Here is a 16,120-nt window from a genome sequence, read left to right as displayed (position 1 = left end):
ATTAAGATTTGGCAATGCAGTTATTGTTTTGAATGTTTGTTTTGCACTTATGCTCACAGTAAACAGAAGTATCTTCAAGTGAAATAAATACAGGGGCCAATTACAGAGAATAATTTTAATAAAATCTGTGATACTCTTTATTATCAGTCACAAAAAGCAAAAGATTTTTCTCCTTTGAATGATAAGAAACAGAAAGTCCTGAAAACCTACACTCCAAAACTCTAGGTAAGCATCAAAATATTTTAAGATAAAAATTATTGAGGTACCTGGGTGGCTCAGTCGGTTCAGCATCTGACTCTTGATTTTGGCTCAGGTCCTGATCTCAGGGTCCTAGGATCCAGCACCACATAGGCTCTGTGCTCAGTGGGAGTCTGTTTGTTTCCCTCTCCCTCTGCCCCTCCACTTGTTCACTCTCTTTGTCTCTCTCTCAAATAAATAAATAAACCTTTTTTAAAAAATAAAAATATATAAAATAAAATACTCTTTCAATATCATTCTCTTTGTCCAGCACAAAAATTATTTTAATGGAACAGCATCAAATAAAGGAAGTGTTTATGTTTTTACAGAGTTACATGCCTGGATTCAAAATGACTCAGGTCCAATCTTATTTCCTCCTTAATAACAATAGTTTAATCAAGGAAGTAATTCTTGATGAAAATTTAATACCCAAACTTCTATAAAAAAATTACCACAAACTTCTCACTTAATCAACTAGCATTCATGGTGTAAATTAACATTCCTGGTATAAAACTTTCAAGTTCTATCTAAGGTTGATTATACAAGGCAAACCAGAATTCATTCACATTAAATTGGCTTCAGTGTACTTCAGTAGCATGGAATTTCTTCCACGTGTTATTTATATTATTTTCCTTTTATATAATGCCTTTTAAAAATCACATGAGGAATGAACATTTGAAGCATTGTTAAGGATGTCAGAAAAACTTCTTTGGAGATATTCCATATGCAATTTTGAGATTATCTGATAGTTTTTTAGACAACACATCCAGAAATAATTATTTTAATGCCCTCTTTCTTTCTCAGTAAGATCAAAATATTGGTCATTATACTGCCCTTGAAATTGTCTTAGTTAATCAAAACTATCATCAGTACATTGCAAAAGGTTGTCATAAAGCCCATCTGTCTTTACAATTCCAAAGTTGAACTTCCAGTTTAAAGAGAGTAAAGTCAAAATATTTTCTTATCTTCTTGGGAATCACTGGAAAGCCACAGGAAGAATAAGAGAGAAAAAAAATTCACACTCCATTTGTAATGAAACCAGGCAAGAGAAAACTACACCATCAAATAGAAGGAAATGTGGCCAAAGGCAGAGCCAAGTAGGAATACGTATTCAACAATAAGCAAAGGACCATGAAGATGAAAAGGTGGAAGAAGAGGAGCGGGTCACCATTTTAATTTTTACAGTTTTAAACAAGATAGGATTTGGGGGCAATTAGCACTCACTGAGAATAAGGCAGGCACTCTGAACAGAAGATACAGCAGTTTTTAATATTTATACACCAAAAAACATGGAACAAATGTTCATAGAACATTAACCATAATCCAAGTCTCTCTAAAACTTCATGAGTTTTCTAAATATTTGATCCCTATTGTGTTGTTAGCCAGACTCATATTTCTTTTTCAGATATCCTTCTCTCCCCAGAATTAATTATATGTACTTTGGGAAAAGCAAAGATAATATCCACAGACTTTAGGAGCCGTTTTATGCAAATGAAAGGATCTACTGTGACTCCTTTAATGGAAGCCCTAGGTTCTGACATATAATAGCTAGACGTTCTTTTAAGAGGGAATTTTTAAATTTCCAACCAATAGAGGCTTTTTCATTTCAGTCTTTATTTTAATTATGTACTAGCATTATTACATTGTGATAAGTGTAGGTTTCTGTATTCTGTGTCCTTTTTAGAAGTTAATGAATTGCCAAAAGCGCTGTCAGCCAGGCTTAATTCTATAACCATTTAAAATATAAGAGTTTGTTTTCTCCAACGTTCTACTGGCAGGAAGCAGACTGAGGTAGCATGTTCTTCATTTCTGCTTCAGAAGTGGCTAAGGAACATGATGATCAAGAAAGAACTTTCCAGAGAGTAGAGTCAAGAGCCATAGAGAACAACAAAATGGGAATCCATTCCCAGGGAGTAAAGTGCAGGCTAATAAAGGCAAATACTCTACTCCCAGGGTAAAGAAGCCAGGCAATATTGCCCACAGGATTTGAGTATTGCTACGAATCAATGACAGTCATGTACCTTCTCTTCATCCCCATTCTGAATGCATATACTTGTGTAAATTAACCTGTCTCTGTTCCATCACTGCATGCCAGGTGAGTAAGGGGAAATAATTGTCTTTAAATTCACTGTTCTCTCAGTCAAGAGCAACCAAATGCAAAATGAATATAAATGAAATCCCAGATGTCATAAATGGATGAGACTTTGGCATGCCTTCTGTAAGAGTAAGTGTATTTTGCATGTAAAAAAAATAGATCAAAGAGTAGATGGACTGTGGTAGGAGAAATTGTTGTCGTCCATTCTTATGCCCACTCAATCATAGAATTATATAGCCACTTACTTTGTCATGTGACTTTTTAGTAACACCAACTATAGTAGGCAGAGCTCTTCTACATCATTGGTGCTGGCTTTGGCCATATGGCTTGTACTGGTTGATGAAACATAGGTTTAAATGACAGCATACAAGTACTTCACTGAATAACTCAAGAGGCATCATCTGCTTCCGTGGGTCCATCCGTCTTGGGCAGCATGGTCCCAGGAAGTCACTGGACCAGAGAAGATGAGAAACACATGGAGCAAATTGAACCCAAACTGCAGCCTGGAACCTGGAACCCAGATACTAAGGTCCAGTCTAGCTTACCTGAGCTGCAGCTAACCTGTAGATCCAAAAGCAAAAATAAATGTTGTTTTAAGCCACTGTGATTTGAAGTGGTTTGTTACATAGCAACAGACCACAGGACAAGTGGAAGAAACCACAAATACGTAAAACTTCTTTAAAAGAGTAAGAACTATAACTACAGAAAATTACAATAATTGTATAAGCTTTTTGACCAACTATGTACAAATAAATTTGCACGGTGAAATTTGAAAAATTAGATAAAATGCATCATTTCCTAGAAAAGTACATTTACCTAAACCAGCTCTAGGCAAGATAGTAAATCTTAACAGATCAGTTTCTATAGAAGAAATAGGAAAAACTGTCCAATACCATTCTCTCACCAACTTCCCATTAAAAAAGTAATGGACTCAGGTGGTTTCACAGGGGAATTCTAAGAAGTCTTTAAATAACACATACATCCAACATTATTTAAACTCTTTTAGAGCACGAGAAAGGCAGGAAAACTTCTAAATACGTTTTAATGAAGTAATATGGATACCAAAATCCAGAAAAGACTTAAAAAGTCAAGCACAGATCAAACTGATGTATGAATATTACTTAAAAATTCATAAAATATTAGCAAATAATATCTGCTTGGAATTAGGTAACACATCTGACCTAGTAGAGTTTATTCCAGAAATTCAAAATGTATTGATACAGAAGAAATTTATTAACATGTTTCACCACATCATATTCCAAGAATAAAAATTATATTATTATTTCTGTGAAAAGGGATTACACCAAATTACCCACCTACCAGCAGTGTATAGGAGACTTTATTGACTCACATATATTTGGTATTATCAAACTTCTTAATTTCACTGTAGGCTGCACTTATTTTAATCCAGAAGAAATAACATTAATTAGACACTATGTGCCAGTCAGTTTCACACATACAATCTCATTTTAACCCTATAATATTAGCATCTTCATGTTACAGATTAATTTGCCCAAAACCACAAAGCCCAAAACCCCAATTGGCAGCCCTTCCTCCCGATCTAGTAGAATAGTCATATCAATGGTTATGGAGGGCACACAGAGGAAAGTAAACAGATCCTCCCAGTGTTCCACCAGGACACACACAAAATGTGGGGTTTTTTTTTTTTTTTTGTAAAAAACAAAAACTGGAAACAGATGACTAAACAAATTGTGCTATATTCAGACAACTGGTTATATTACACAGTTAAAAAAATAGAGTGAACTAGTGAGACATGCAACAACTTGGAGGAACTTCAGAATAATTACACTATGTAAAAGCAGTCAAGTAAAAATTTCTAGCAGATGCAAACTCCAATGACAGTGGCAGATCAGTGACCACCTAAAGGTGGAAAGGCATGAGAGGGAGGAACCAGGGAAGAGCATGGCAAAACTGGGGGGTGATGAATGGGTTCATTATCTTGGTTTGATGGTTTCATACGTGAATGCATATGCCAAAACAAATCAAATTTTACAATTTAAATACATGTCATTTTTTTTCCTAATCTAACTCAATAAAACTTCTAAAAAATAAAGATATTTTCACAATGCAGTCCACAGCAAATCTCCTAAGAGATTTTTCTGACTGCAGTCACCATTTTGCTAGTCTACCAGTGAGTACTCAACATTTCTATTCATTTGACTTTTTACATTCATCGTGTTGCTGATTATCATTTTATTAGGTATGTTTCTCGGTTACCACCTCATGAACAGAATCAGGACCCTGTTTTTCCTTCAGCCCCTAGAACAGTTCTGTGCGTATAGTAAGCCCTCAGTAAATGTTCTGGTGAAACACTTATTATTTCTCTAGAGAAAAAGATTTTGTGTTGTGTTCCAGAAGACAAATTATGGGACTTCTTCCAACACTTGATCGAGTTGATAGAAACAAATTCTTAATTTATACTTAAGCAGCACATGGCCAAACACAGCAATTTCCAACGTGAAAGATATTTCTTAATCCAAAAACTGCAATAAATCATGTGTGACAGAATCAGTGTGTTTGGCCAAGGATCAGAGGAATTCACATCATAACCAACACAATTAACCAATGCTGCCAAAGTAAATATCTCAAAAGAAGCTAATTTGTAATTGTTCTTATTTATTCATTTATTTACATCTCACTCATTTCAAAATGCATATGAGCAGAATAAAGTGAAAAGTGATAGAAAAAGTTCATGTGTTCCAAATTAATTTGGTATCTCAGCCTCAGAGAATCCAAGTTTTAAATTAAGGCTTTTATTTTATCCTATACAATATCACTAAGTAATTATTATTACATTATTATTAATTATTATTACATCACACAAGACAGCAGCATAGAGAAGGTGGTACTTTGCAGCAAATTCTGTACTTCTAGTTGAAAGATGGATATTGGCTGCGATCACCACCACTTCTCCACCAATCTTCAGAGAAAATTGCCATGAACCCTCATTCCTTGACCTCTTTCTCATGCTCTCTCTCCTTCTTGCACCCCAAAGAATCAGCCACGGAATGCAGCTCTTAGCTCATTTTCAACAAACTCACCACCCACACAAAGCATATGTGTGCGAGTGCTGGGTTGAATGAAACTTTCGGAAGACTCAGCAATGCATCTCAACAATGGATAATGCAGGCAACTTCAGGTAGAACACTAGACAATCATGTCCTTATGTCATCAGACCACTTTGCCACTAGGGATTCTTTTCCTCTTTAGGCCACCTAGAGACCCACTCTCCATGATCTAACTGGCTTCTCACTTCTTCCTGGACCTCTCATCACTCTTCCACATTAATCCTTCTGGCTCCCAATGTTGGCCTTCTACTATGTAGAACAATAAAACCTCTCCACCTTGATACCCAGGCACCACTTCACCCATCCTAGCCTATCCACACTCAGGAAGGTACTCAAAAATACATTTCTTTCATAGTAAAAATATCAACTCCCTTAAATGAGGTCATATTATAGTAAAGAAAAATTTCTTTTTTGCCATCTATTTTCCAGGCTTTCACCTCAATCCAGAAAGTCACTAATTGCATTGGAGGCCATTCTGATGCAACACACAGCATCTTATGACTTTTTGGACATTAAGCCTCAAATGTGTTTTTTCCCATGAAGTTTTCCCTAGCTACTCAAGTAGTTAGTACTCCCTTCTACATCTTTGCAGGATTTATGTCATTGTGGTGTTTATGATGTTTTTCTCTCTTCTGCCAGTCTGAGGATGGGAATCATATCTTACTTATCTCTGTAGCTACACCAGCATCCATCAATAGTATGCATTCCATAAACGTTTGTCAAATCAATCATTCAATACCAATTACGCCTGGTTAAGATCGGGTGGCAAATCAGACATTTAGTCCCAGACAGGCAAATGTGCAAAATCCCTACAAAAGAGAAGCCGTAATACCAAAAGTTAGAAATGGCCTTTTAAACTCATCTACACAACAAAACCAGAGAGCTTTTCAGTGCAGAAAGATACACTGTGTACCTTAGATCATTCAGCTTATTCTAAAGCAGGCTCCCTTCCAAGTTTGGCTTTCTACCTTCATAAATTTTGTTCTAGCTGTGTTGCCTCTAGAATTCACAGTGCCCACTTCACTAGATGATGACTCATGCTCACCATGCAACAAAGTAATTCCATTTTGAGATCATTTGGAGGCACTAGACAGAGACTATAAACCAATCCCTACAACAAAAGATGATGTCTCAGTAAAGCATTTTCGCCCACCTTCTCTCTCAGCTAGTTTTTCAAAGAATAATTATGGAGCAAATTGTAAGCTCACTGAAAATAACAAGCCGTGCCTTGCTTTTCTTTGTACAATGTCTTATGCAAACTTGAGCTTAGTAGGTATTCAAAATGGATGGAAGGGCATGGAAATAACTACGAAGTAGATTCAACACAGCCAGTGTCTTTAACAAAAGATTTATTCATATTTGTGTGCATATATGTACATATACATGTATAAGACACACATTCACACACAAACACACATAGAGAGTGCCTGCATTATAGATAGCAGTAAGCAGTGATGCTTGATCATTTATTGCCTTGTAGACACCACACTAGGCCATCTGTTTACTCATTCATTCAATTGACATTTATAAAGTTACAACCTGCCAGGGAGAACTCTTTAGATGGGAAGAAAAGATTTCTTGTCTCTTTACAGCTGTCTCTGGTTTTTCTCTCTGTGGGAGCTGAGAAGAGGAAGAAGCAGTGGAAAGATAGCCCCACTCTCTAGCCACATGGCCGTTGGAGAACATGGATGGTTTTATTAAAAAGTAGAAGGAATAAACCCCAGGCAGCCCCCAGACTCAAAAGAGTGCCGAAAAATGCTGAAGGATTGAATGAACATCAAATCCATGTGCTCTAATGGATTTGAGCATTAGACTATCAGACTAATAGACCCCTGATCTCAGTCTGAGAAAAAGTTAGCAACTAAGTAGGAAAACATCTCTAGAATCTGATTTATAAGAAGGGAATGCAAGGGCCACACATGCATGGTGCACACTAACAGCCATGTTCAGAGGACAATGATGATATAGTTGAGATGGAGGTGCTTGTCAACCAAAACATCTAAACCCATAATATTTCAGAGCTAAACAGACCTTTAAAACTCTTTGTTGCAACACTTCTCTGTGTTTTACATGCCATAGCACAAGTAGACAATGACAATATTTGCAAAGTGTTCTGGGTAAATGACAGAAGTTGCTCAGGGTCCCACCCAGCCTCCCCGAGGGCTGAGGGAGTCAGTATCTTAGGAACTTGGCTGGGAAGGCCTACATTAGACGCGTCTCCTAACTTTACAGGTAGAAAATTAGATCCTTACTCAAGATCATCCAGCTGCAGAGTCACGAGAGAGCCAGGAATAGAAATTGAAATGTCTTTATTCCTATTTCTACTCCTCCAGTGCTTCTCAAAGTGTGGTCCCCAGACCAGCAATACCAAGGCCACCCAGGAACTTGTTCAGATGCAGATGCTCAGACCCTACTCTGGACCTACCGAGTCAGACACTGGAGGGGAGAAGCCAGGCATTCTGCACTTCAACAAGCTTTCCAGGGGATTCTGATGCTCACCTAAGTGTGAGAAGCACTATGGGTGTCTATACTAATTCTCAGTGTTTTCATAAGCTACTAGGCTAACATTTGGGTTGTCTAACTTAGGGGTTGGAAAAGTTTTTTCTGGAAAGGACTTGATATGAAATATTTTAGGCTTTGCAGGCCATCCAGTCTCGGTCACAGCTGCTTAACTCTGCCACTCTAGCACAAATGCAGTTATAGGTACTACGTAAATGAATAAGCATGACTGTTTCCTAATAAAATTGTGTTTATATAAAAATAAACGGCAGGGTAGATGTGGCCCATGGACCATAGTTTGCCAACCCCTGGTAACTGATGATTAGAGTAGACTCATCAACCTCATAATTTAAATTCTGAGCAATTCTCATTAATAAAATTTCTTAGCAACTTATGGCATCTGTCAATATTGGTGTCAATATCTCTCTTTTTCCATTCAATTAACATGTGCTAAATGCCAGACTCTGGGCATACAGGGATGAAAAGATTCAATCCATGCCCTGAAGTATTAGAATTTCATGCAGTAGGGAAGCAAGAAATCAAATAAAATTATATTGTTTTTGAATATGGCCTTGTCAAAGAAAATGCCCACTTAAATATGTGGATTTTGTGCTAAATGTATTAATATTTTCCATTTATAAATGGACAAAAAGCATGATAATGCATACCCCAAATTTGAAGCCAGCAGGGATGGTAACTTTTCTGGCAACCACTGTTTGATAATACCCACAGATTCTGTGGGGCAGAAATTCAGAAACGGCAAATTGGGAATATTTGCATCTGCTCCACAGAGATTAAAGAGCCCCTACAAAGAAGACTTGAGTGGGTAGGGGATAGGATCTTTTGGGGTCTTCATTTACATGTCCAGTACCTGGGCTGTCATGATTCCAAAACTTGGCTAAACTGGGATCATTGGCTAGAACCTCCGCACGTGGCCTCTCGACATGGCTTGTGGCAGCTCAGGACTCCAACAACATGTGTTCCAATGACCAAAACAAAAGTAGCATGGCCTTTTAGTATCAAACCTTAGAAGCCATACTACATCATTTTTGCCATACTCTACTGATCAGAGCAACACAAGTCTGCCCAGATTCAAGAGATGGGGACATATACCTTACCTCTTGATGGCAAGTGAGTCAAATAACCTTCATCCATGTTTTAAAACCACCAACCAGAGTAACCTACTATTAGAAATGCCTTATCCCAGAGTAAGGGGGATTTATGGAATTTTAAAAAACTGCAGATAATGTACTAAATTAAAACCTGCTCTGCTAAAAATCCAAAATGGAAGAATAGGTCTAGAATTCATTTGATTTGGATGAATATGTTAAATAATGATCCTCCACAAGAGGAACTTAGGAAATGTTTCCATCTGTCCATAGGACAAAAAGGATTGTACATATTGCATAAAACTGGTTGACATGGAGAATTTGGGTTCATCTATTTTCAATGCTGGAGAGGCTATCATCAAAGAATAGGTGTACACAGTCCTTTTACCAAACTGCCAGAAATCTCACTAAATAGAGAATAAGGATGGAATTAAAAGTATTTATTTTTAAGTATTCATGGGCATATCTTCTTTTAAAAAAAGTGAGTAAACTTGAATTTCCTTTTTCTTGTGTCTGTTCTTCATTTAAAGTTACTTACTTCTCTGAGAATTCAGCACTAATTTAAGGATAACATTATAATCCTTGGACACAAAGTCAAATAGATGTTTTTCTCAGTGAAAAATGAGTTGTTTGTACACATTGTACATTTTTTTCATTGTCTGCTAAAGAAGTAGTTAGGACAATAAATGATCAGAATTGTCTTAAATCCTTCCAACTGAAGAATTTGTTTTGAAAAAAGTTTAGCCCATAGAAATACTTTTTTTCTAATTTGATTTTTTTCTAAAAATAGGGAATCATTTTTATGGTATAAAGAAAAGTGAAAATATTCAATCCAGTACAATAAAGAGAGTGGGTGAAGATAATGCTAATCTCTTCCTTTTAAAAATAGAGCTCTGTTTAGAGAAGATTGAATACCTAATCTGGAATCATGGCAGTGTGGTTCTTCATAGCCTCCTAGGTCTTTACAGGAGGAGAGTGGCTCCTACTCACCAAATATTCCAAATGTTCTCCTACATTTCCCAATATCTCCTGAAGTTAGGTTATGGTCATGTCACTAGTTGTGGGCCATGCCCTGTGGACAGAAGTGACATGCCACTTGCCAGGTTAAATAGTGAAGAGTTTGTGTGCTCCTCTATCTCCCTTTCCCCTTGGTGGCCTCTATGTTGAGGTTGTAGATGCTGTAAAAGCTACCTGGATCTCTGAATCATCCCATGGGAGAAAGCTGCCCTGGAGAGTTCCCCAATGCTCATCAGAATTTTCATAAGCAAGAAGCTAGCCTTTGTGGTGTGGAGCCACAGAGATGTTAGGATTCATTTGTTCCTACAGCACAGTTTATAGTCTAACTGGTGCCAAGCAATTTGCTCAAGTACAGCCAGCCAGTCAATGGCAAAGCTAGAATGGGAACCCAAGTCTTCTGAATCACCAATCCAGGACCACACTTTAAAACCACAGAAGCGGGGAGCCTGGGTGGCTCAGCAGTTTAGTGCTGCCTCCGGCCCAGGGCCTGATCCTGGAGACCCAGGATCGAGTCCCACGTCAGGCTCCCTGCATGGAGCCTGCTTCTCCCTCTGCCTGTGTCTCTGTCTCTCTGTCTCTCTCTCTGTCTCTCTCTCTCTCTCTCTGTGTCTCTCATGAATAAATAAATAAAATCTTTAAAAAATAAAAATAAAAAAAATAAAACCACAGAAGCATCAGTGAGACACCATCACACCATGTTATTAATCAAAGGGACACATTAGCTGAAAACAGAGACAAAATGTAGACTGGGCTGATAAAGACATGACACCCATGGATTGAGGTCCAGAACCAGAGAGGGTATGGTCAGGAGGGGTGGTTCAGCCTTCAGTCCAGGACCAAAGAAGGTGATCCCAGCTGGGAGAACAGATACTCAGCATTGTCCCAATGGTCCCTTTCTGCCCAAATTGTACATATATCTCAAGATAACGACAGTTGCTCCTAGACCGCATAGGCCAATTAGAAAATTAAATACCCAAAAGGAAATGTTTCCACCTTCTTGTGTATGTCCAGCAGCCATTAAATACAATCAGGAAGTGTATGCCTCAAACTCAGATTGATTTAACATGATGTAGAATTTTTTAAAACAACAAATTGGAAAAAAAATAGGTTTTGGTTGCTAGGCAACATCAGTACAAAGCTCTTTCCTTCTCTTCAAGAGCATTCTCTCCATCTTCATGGACAAAAGTCAAAAAAATACTTAACGACAGGCATATATTTGGTCATGACATCAGACATCAAATTGAACTTTTCTTGAAAACAACATCCTGCATTGCATCTAGCACTTCAGGATTCCGAATTACTACCCTCTGTGCACAGGATGACGTTTCCTATTCTGAAATACTCATTCTTCTCTGTACAAATAAGTTGGAGGCTATCTTTCGTCAGCCATTGAAATAGAAGGAGAGAGTTTGCAAAGTCATGCAAGTCTGTTCTCTCTCAAGATGGGAGAGGGTTAGCTGTGACCCATCCTGTGTGACACCATTTTCTGTCTCCCATGTCAGCAAGCTTAAGCCAAGGGGAAGTCCGTCTCTCTCCTTGTCCCTTCCTAAGAAATGGTGCTTTACTCCTGGACTGGCCTATTAGTGGCAGAAATTCACTCAAATGTGAGCCAGAAGTAAATCTATCAGTAAGCTGCCCTACAGATGCCTCTTGACCTGAAAGAAACTAGGAAGTAGGATGGTCTCCCTAGAGTTTCCATCAGGAGTACAGAGAGTTTCTCAAGCTAGTTTCTGAAGCACCTACTCTGTGTAAGACACTATCAGAACTGTGAAGAATATAAAAGAAGAAATATAATGGTTTTGGAGGAAATAAGACTAATGCAAAAGAAGGCAGCCCAGGCTATTCATTTCACCCAATTTTGCCTTTATGAAAATATAAGAAGAGATAAAGTGGCCAGGGAGGGAGGGAGAAGATAATTTTAGACATGGCACTGGGCCACTTGGCGCTACCAAATACCAGGTTCACAGTGGCCTTCTTGTCGACCATGAGGAGGAACAAAGGCATTTCTTCATGGGCCCCCATTGTCAGAAACTGGGACCAGTCTATCCTGCTCTCCAGCACAGCCTCCCTCCCAGTCCTGATGCAGAAAGTTTTGGGGGATTAGGTTCTTATTCTTACTACTCTCACCCCTGTGCAGTTTTCCTGCCTTACTGCCCACACCTGATTCTCACCTTCCCAATTTCCTCTCTTTCCACCACATTTATCTTCTGCAACTGGCTGGTCCACGTTAGGTTCTTAAACTCACCACATTCCCTCCCTCCCTGCCTGCTGTCTTCCCTCCTCACAGTATTTGGTAGGCACCATGCTGGTAAGCATCAGGAACATGAGGACAGGAAAAAAAAAAAAAAAAAAAAAAACATTGCTTCTATCCATAGGGGACTTATCATCCAAAATAGGCAACCAGCACATTTAAAGTTCTAAGTACCCCCACAGCTAACAGATTAGACACCTGTGCAACTGAGTTCCCTAGGATGGGCACTCTATGGATGGCAACACGTAGGTTGCTCCAGCTCATTCCAGTTGAATCTGTCCCTTCCTAAGGTGCAAACATAACCACGCATGAGGCAAAGGGCCTCCCACCAAGCAAGTTCAGTTACTACAACATCCTTCAGGGCGAGAATAACACTTGAACTTCCTTGCTGAATCCAGTATTCTTAGCACAGGGCATTTCTAGGTACTGAAACCTTGCTCATTAGGCATGTAAAGATTGAAAGGTAATTCATTCAAAGGACACTCTGGTCTTTTTGCTGCTTCTGGTCACCTCACCTTTTCTTCCCAGTACACACACACACACACGCACACACTCGTGCATGTGCACACACACACACACACACACTCCTATAGCCATTTTTCATGCAATATGCTTTGCAAACTTCAAGGGCAATATGTAAACATATTGCTGTGTGTCCTACCTCCCTGCTACTTCTTGTGCAAAGAAAGTACCCTAGGAACATGGGCTGCCTAGCCCTTTCTCTTCACCTTTCCACCCTGTTGTGAAAGCGAAGCCAGTGGTGTCCCAGGCAGAAATAAAGCAAAAGCCCAGGAAAGGAGCCATGTCTTCATCTTAGAAATGCCCGAAATTGTGTGACCCTGAACTACCTTATTTTCGATTTCTAGGCAAGTATTCTTGTTAGCACAGAACAAAGATCTTTGTAAAGTCAAGGCACATTATATCCTTGGCTTCCTCTCCCTCAATTTGGCTTACCACACGTCCCTGAAAATGATTAAATTGGTCTGCCAGGACTTATATTTTATAAGGTCTCACATTATTGCTCTGAAATCTGTTCTGCTCAAAGAGCTTTCAGATATATAGAATTTTCTTCAATATTTCTTCAGGTATAGAAGCGCATCTTTTAGGCTTTTCTCATCCTCACTGAAATCTTGCAGAAATGTGGGTTCTGGGTGACCAATTTTTTTAAGATTTTTAAAATTTATTTATTCATGAGAGACACACAGAGAGAGGCAGAGACACAGGCACAGGGAGAAGGAGGCTCCTCGCAGCAAGCCTGATTTGGGACTCGATCCTGGGACTCCAGGATTGCGCCCTGAGCTGAAGGCAGACGCTCAGCTGCTGAGCCACCCAGGCATCCCTGGGTGACCAATTTAGTAGAAGTTCATGGCATGGAGAAAGCGTCTGTGTTGCCCAGAATGGTGATCATTGGAAGTCATGACGAATGACTGGATATGTTGTGAAATGCTTTGGTTGTTGAATCCAAGCTTTAAATTGTAAAATAGATAACTAATAAACAGAAAATCTATTATATAAAAACAAGCCCAATTCAAGGGCAGGAATCTCCAGAGGCAATTGTGCAGATGGCTTGGATGTTTCCAGTAGTCCAGTGGGTCATGCAATGAAGACCTCTGACACAAAACACTGCTCAAGGAACAGCAACAATATGTCCTTCTGTTTTTGGACATAGAAGGTTCCAATGTGACTCAGATCTACTGGGGTGCTTTCTTAGAACTTCTAAATATTTTAGTGAGCACTTTTAGCAGAAATAAAGTAGTTTTTAACTTGTTGGGGGGGTTTGCAACGACTGCCTATATAAAAAAAAATACTTTTTCAAGACTCTAGAGTTTGTTTTGTAATTAGTCTTTAGACTCATTGAAAAGATAGATATATATTTGTAGCTCACTTGAAAACATTTTTGAAATGGTCGGAATCCTAGTCCTAATATTTTCCTTATGTACTGCTTTCCTACTGTCCTCTAAATTTTCCTGCATTAAAATGTATTGTCTGAGCAGCAAAAAGTTCCTATATTCATCCAGTATTTACAGAGAATTTGCCATGTACCAACACTTTGAGATTAATTGGGGTGGGGTGAGTAATACAAAAAAAATTATCACAGGATATCTATCCTCAACAAGATTACTGCCTACTTGAGAAACAAAATCAATCAATTAGCTCATTTAAGTACATTTAACACTTAAACAGTGCCTCTGTCCTGGCTACAGTAAGAGGTGAGGATAGATAGTACATTGAAAGCCAGACAGGGGGATCCCTGGGTGGCGCAGCGGTTTAGCATCTGCCTTTGGCCCAAGGCTTGAGCCTGGAGACCCAGGATTGAGTCCCATGTCTGGCTCCCTGCATGGAGCCTGCTTCTCCCTCTGCCTGTGTCTCTGCCTCTCTCTCTCTCTCTCTCTCTCTCTCTCTCTCTGTCGCTCATGAATGAATAAATAAAATCTAAAGAAAAAAAAAAAGAAAGAAAGAGCCAGACAGGACTTGGAATGGGCAACACATTACCCTGTTTCAAGGGCTTTGCTTTTGTACTTCCTTCTATCAAAGGAAGCCCTGGCCCAGCCTCAAAATCAAACCCAAATACCCCCTGGTTAGTGAATCCTTTATCAGTTCCCTTGGTGGGCTTTAAATATTCCTTTTGCCCAACTCCTATGTTGTTTATCCTTCTGTTGAAATCATTACTTAATTCTGCTTTGATTTCTAGTTAACAAGTAAATATCTCTCTCCCCTAATAAGCTTCTTGTAGGCATAGATCAGGAATTTACCTTTGGATTCTCCCCTAGAAGCAGCACCTTATTCTTTAAAAATATATTGTGCATGTTCAATAAATATTTCTTGAATTATTTACTTTTACCATGGTAGATTATACTTTCATATAAGTCCTGTGTTGTTTTCATATTAGTGTAGTATTGTCTACAAGAGTTTTCCAGTTTAACTAAGATACATGAAGTTCTAATATACCATTCACCATTAAATTACACATATTCATATTTTTTGATAATGTATTCTTTTAAAAAAAGATTTTATTTTTTTGAGAGAGAAAGAGCATGAGCAGGGGGAGAAGCAGATGGGGCAGGAGAAGCAAACTCCCCCCTGAGCAGGAAGCCCAACGTGGGACTCAGTCAATCCCAAGACCTTGAGGTCCTGACCTGAGTCAAAGGCAGATGCTTAACTGACTGAGCCACCCAGATACCCCAATGTATTTCTTGTCTCTATGTATCACACATCAGATTTTTCTCCATAAAATAAAAATAAACTCAACACCCCAAATTATACTATTATGCCAATATCATGATAAAATTTTTTCCACCTTTTTAACATTCACATGTGGAAGTAAGCACCTGGTTTGGTACAAGGAAGCTCTTAAGTCATATACAACACATTTAAAATACTTTTTAAAGGCATTCTTTCTTTTTTTTAAAGCAGGTATTATGTTACATTAATAATATCTAACTTTTATGCTACGCTTCTTGGGTGCCACACACTGTGTTAAGTCTTCTACATAAATTTTCTCATTAATTTCTCACAAAAATCCAACTTCTGATATTTTGTTGTTGGAATCGCCTGTATGCTTTTCTGCCTGTCCCTGTAAGTTTGTTTTTCTTTAAGTCTTTTTATTTAGTTTTACTGGAATTACTAAAAGGGAAAAAAAATTGATGTTTGTATTCAATCTGCCTACTTAGCAAGGCCAGAATCTGATGTTCATTAAAATGAAGGCGTTTTAGGACAGTATCAAGAGGACAGGTTGTGAGGTCTGACTGCATGAGTTTGAATCCCTATTCTAAAAACTATTAATTGTGAGACCTCTAGACACTGTTCAAGAGAAAAAAGAATT

General features: G+C 38.5%; 1 long non-coding RNA gene across 3 annotated transcripts in view; it reads right to left on the bottom strand.

The window, feature by feature from the left end:
* LOC144287801 (uncharacterized) overlaps positions 1–16,120 on the bottom strand; it is a 60,118-nt gene that overhangs the window by 33,490 nt on the left and 10,508 nt on the right. For 2 of the 3 annotated variants that reach the window (XR_013355555.1, XR_013355554.1), the window contains exons 3-4: positions 2,578–2,782; positions 267–445 (exon numbers count right to left, since the gene is read on the bottom strand). This is a non-coding gene — a long non-coding RNA (uncharacterized LOC144287801). The remainder of the gene's footprint in view (positions 1–266; positions 446–2,577; positions 2,783–16,120) is intronic. The other variant, XR_013355553.1, reaches the window with a different exon arrangement.

Source organism: Canis aureus, chromosome 17, assembly GCF_053574225.1.
Source record: "Canis aureus isolate CA01 chromosome 17, VMU_Caureus_v.1.0, whole genome shotgun sequence".
Lineage (NCBI taxonomy): Eukaryota > Metazoa > Chordata > Mammalia > Carnivora > Canidae > Canis > Canis aureus.
Note: the sequence above shows the minus strand (reverse complement) of the source record. Positions and strands in the feature narration are given on the sequence as shown.